This window comes from Octopus bimaculoides, chromosome 6, assembly GCF_001194135.2.
Source record: "Octopus bimaculoides isolate UCB-OBI-ISO-001 chromosome 6, ASM119413v2, whole genome shotgun sequence".
In the NCBI taxonomy this organism is placed as follows: Eukaryota; Metazoa; Mollusca; class Cephalopoda; order Octopoda; family Octopodidae; genus Octopus; species Octopus bimaculoides.
This window is the reverse complement of record NC_068986.1, coordinates 116802584-116807177: the sequence shown is the minus strand read 5'-3', so window position 1 is coordinate 116807177 and position 4594 is coordinate 116802584. Positions and strand designations below refer to the sequence as shown.

Genomic DNA, 4594 nt, shown 5'->3' with positions numbered 1-4594 from the left:
AATTACAAAGTGAATGTTGAACTGTTGTGGTCAGCCAACTTCATGACTTTAGGGGAGACTCTAGCTACAAGGAATATACGATTCTACAGGCATGAAAATAAGTTATCTTACATTGCTTATCTGTCCTTTTATGCATTTCTTCCTCTTTTTTCTTTATTTACTTACTTGCTTTTTTTCCCCTTCTTTCCTTTGTTCTCTTTATTTAAATAATTGGTTGACGGGTTAATTTGAATTTGTGGTTTACGACACATTTGCTTTTTGTCTTTTGTCGAGTTTTTTTTTTTTTTTTAGTTATATTATGCTAATGAAATGGTTATTACAACATTAATGAGAGATTCTGTAGAATAAAGATTAGCTCAACACACCGCTTTATATATACACCCAGGGCGTTGGCATTCTCCAAAATTGCTAAAATAATATTGACATGGATTATCATTTTGTATATTATAGAATAATATTCCAACAATAATTAATGCTGCGAGCTGGCAGAATCGTTAGCACGCCGGCGAAAAATATTTTACATTCTGAGTTCAAATTCCGCCGAGGTCAACGTTACCTTTCATCCTTTTGGAGTCAATAAAATAAGTACCAGTTGAGCTTTGGGGTCGATGTAATCGACTTAACGGTTGTTGGGCTTCTGCCAAAATTTTAAACCAATATTCCAGTAACAAGGCGTCGATGAAACAACTGTAATATTATGCAATAAAATATGTTGCTCACTCCGTTCTCTTTGGTAATGTGTGTGTGTGTGTGTAAGGCGGCGAGCTGGTAGAAATGTAAGCACGCCGCTCAAAATGCTTAGCGGCATATCGTCCGTCTTTACGTTCTGAGTTCAAATTCCACTGAGGTCAACTTTGCCGTTTATCCGTTTAGGATCGATAAATTAAGTACTAGTTTTGAGCACTGGCGTCGATGTAATCGACTTACCCCTGCCCCCAAATTGCTGGCATTGTACCAAAATTTGAAACCAGTGTGCGTGTGTTTGCGTGTGTGTACTGAAAATCGCGATCGAGCGAGCTTTTGCCCTTTTGTGTGTGTGTGTGTGTGTGTGTGTGTGTGTGTGTGTGTGTGTGTGTGTGTGTGTGTGTGTGTGTGTGTACACGTGCACCTAACTGTTCTCTTATCTCCAAACGATAAGCCTGTCCTTTTCTTTAATGGCACATCAACTTTAGAGAGTTCTAGAATTTTGAGATTATTTTCCCTTCTCATTTGTAGCTGGTCATAATCGTCAGTTGATACATCATCTACAGGCAGAGATAAATTTAATTAACCTGACAAGGTCCATGCAATCACAAGGACGATGATTGAGGAAGTTGGTCGTATGGGCCTTAACGTTAACAGTTTCAAATACGAGCTCTGGCTTCTCAACCATCCAAGCTTCACATCAGCAAACAGTAAACGTGTTTAGACTCCTTCCCCTCTATCGCGGTTCCTCTTTTTTCAGTGTGGTGCTCTCTTCGATCCCCAATTTCTGACCGAACTTTCGAATTCATCTTTCAATACAAGATGGCTAACCTCGAGTAAATTTTAAAATATCTTGTGGTAATTGACCCCCACCAAGGTTTTTTTATGCTTCGGAATTGTCGATTCCTTAGTTATTGTACTTTCTCAGAGTTAGTCCCTTTTATAGATTCTCGTCGCCTCTCCAATGCTTTGACGACCTAATCTTCAGGAAACTCGAATTCTTGGTCAATGTCAAACACTCCCCAAAGTCCAGCGACTAGCTGCTTTGCCCAACCGGTTTGGGGATCTAGGTCCGCACAAATGTTCGTTTCTATCTCTTCCTTGTTTTCTTTCTTCCATTTACGCTTGCTCTCCTTTAGTAGGCAACACCCTCTCCTCTCCAACAGGGAGATGAACGAAGCTCGGTTACAGTGGAGAGATGCTGGGTTTGTCAGTTCCTGTTACAGTTGAGGATAGACAGAAGCAGAGAGTATGACACAATCCGCGTTCAGGTGCCACTTTCAACTCTCTCCTTGATCAATGTGATCAATTTTCAAGGTGTCGCCTACTTTCTAGTAGTGCAAAATTCTCGGGGAACTGGATTGATGCCCTGCCTGTGGCCAACATTGCAGGTCGACTCAGTTTAGATGAGCTCCGCATCTCCATCGCATTGAGAGTGGGAGCTGACGTTTGTAGGGAACTGAGATGTTGCTGTGTAGACCCTCTCGATTCCACACGTCTTCACGGTCTGTCTTGCCGCTTAAAAGCTGGTTGTTTCACTCGTCATACCGCGCTAAACTTAATCATTAAGCGGGCCTTGGCTCGGATTAATATCATCTCCGTTCTGGAGCCGGTGGGATTATCCAGAATTGGTGGAAAGAGACCAGTTGGTCTTACTCTCTGTCTCTAGGTTAGAGGTAGGTACTTCATCTGGAACGCCACAGTTTGTGTCTCTTTTGCTCTCTCCAGCATCATGGATGTTGCGGTAAATGGGGGCATCGCTGCTTCCATAGCCGAACGGAACAAAACCCTGAAGCATTGGGACACGGCAGTAAACTATCCCTTCCAGCCTGTGGCGTTTGAGATGTTCAGAGGGACTGGACCGGTAACGGTGAAGTTCTTGTCATCATTGGCTGCTCGCCTTACCGAGGTGTCAGGTGATGTCCATGAAAGCGCTTAGCTTTTCCAACGCCTTAGCCACGCCATCGCCCGTGGTAATGCCGTGGGTGTATCGGCTTGCTAAACTTGGTGCCGCATTGGTGTTACTTTTCTTTCTCTTTTTTTTTTCGTCTTTCTTTTGTAAAATATATTCCTTATCACATAATTAATTATTTCAAATGCTGTAAGTCTAAGCACGAACATTTAATTAGCATCATACAATTACTGACTGCATTAATAAGACCCCGAAAATAAACGTCACTTAATGTTGTATGATATTTGGTAGACCTGTATCTGTTGTTCAAAGATATGCTAATGAGCACTCTGAGTTACTTCTCTTAGTTACTTATATATATATATAAGCATGCGTTATTTACACACACAAACACATACACACACACATACACGTATATGTAATGGAGCAAGGCGAGATCGAACAACCACCCGTCTACTAGTTTCAAAATGGTTTTATTAGAAAAAAAAAAAAAAACACGCAGGTTTTATTGTATATCCGGGTGCAATCATATGAACACTTTCCTCTCACAATCGCAAACCTGCTTTTCTTCCCCACCATCGTTTTCATGCCACCACCACCACCACCACCATCACGACTAACGCCTCCGTTCCCGCTGCCAACTCCGTCGCTCCTATATAAATAATTGCGATTCACTCCTAACTCCCACAATACTGTGCGTCTGAAGCTGAGACAACTTCATTCTTCTCTGGTTGTTGTTTCAGTCGGAGTCGAAGATGGAAACCAGACCAAAGAAGCAATGCTTCCTTTGGACTGTGTTTGCCCTGGCATTTCTGGTCCTCCTAAACGATATTCAAATGTCCGAGGGAGGGGGCCAAACGCAAAAGAAAGCGGCGAAGGGTCGTGTCGAGGTAAGTTCCACTCTTCATTTATACCTATTAAATATACATCTTACTTAATTTTGTATGTTACATTCTCCTTATCTCCCATTTAGTTTCGTAATAAATAACAACTATTTTATTTTTTGCGCATATAAAAAAAACTGGCACACACGAATCAATTAGGTGTGTGATTAATCTTACCAACACTTTTCACGTTACAGGAGCCGTTACATAGTCGCTCGACCGGCTAGAAGTAACGGCCTGATCTCACTAAAACCCCACCCGATCATTTGAAATAAATGAAAAAATATATATATTTGAGATTTATAATTCTACATACCCCTTAGAAAGACAGGATGGGTAAGTGAGATATTGTTTTCTGCTTAGGGTTGTCCGATCAAAGTTGACTTATAGCTAAAATAACAACAGCAACATGCTATTCATTACATGAAGGGGTTTTTTTTCTCTAGTAATTTAGTCTCGTGAGCAGCATCTGGAACATTTGTGGTAAAATGGAAGAGTTAGAATAATTACGAACGATACAGACTAAAGTAAAGTAGCCAAACAGCTGTCGTTTATGACGCGATTTATCGTTTTCTCAGCGACCATCGCCCAAATCGTTTCAATTCAATTAAACGGTTAATGCTTAATGCTTTATGCTTTAAATATAGTTTATTGAAATACTCCAGAGATAATCACAACGTACCCTGGTACGGGAAACCTCGCATTAGATGACCATTTCTTACTGCTACCTACGTAAACCCGGGAATATATCCTCTTGAGTTTTATGAACCAATTTTTCTTTTTTGGGGGTCTTCCTTGTTACTATTGTTGTCATTATGCAAACTTATGATCAAAAGCGTTCCAGTTGTGACAATCCAACTGTTTACAGGTATTCTTTATCCCCGGACTATACTATTTAATGTTTTTTTACCTTAAAAAAAATAAATAAATACGGCGTGATTTGAGGTAGATTTTACTGCTATTTCTTGCAGATCGAGCTGTTGTCTGATTGAGCGGTTCTTATAATTAAAGGCATTTCAATTATGATCCTTCCGCTTTTTTTTTTTTTTCATTCAGACATTGTGCATCTCCCACCTTCACACACTTGGAATTATACGATATATATATATATATA

General features: G+C 40.3%; 1 long non-coding RNA gene across 1 annotated transcript in view; it reads left to right on the top strand.

The window, feature by feature from the left end:
• The first annotated feature begins 3134 nt into the window (after positions 1–3134).
• The window catches only part of LOC106872214 (uncharacterized), a 25868-nt gene continuing 24408 nt past the window's right edge, over positions 3135–4594 (top strand). The window contains exon 1 of the long non-coding RNA XR_001409747.2: positions 3135–3486. This is a non-coding gene — a long non-coding RNA (uncharacterized LOC106872214). The remainder of the gene's footprint in view (positions 3487–4594) is intronic.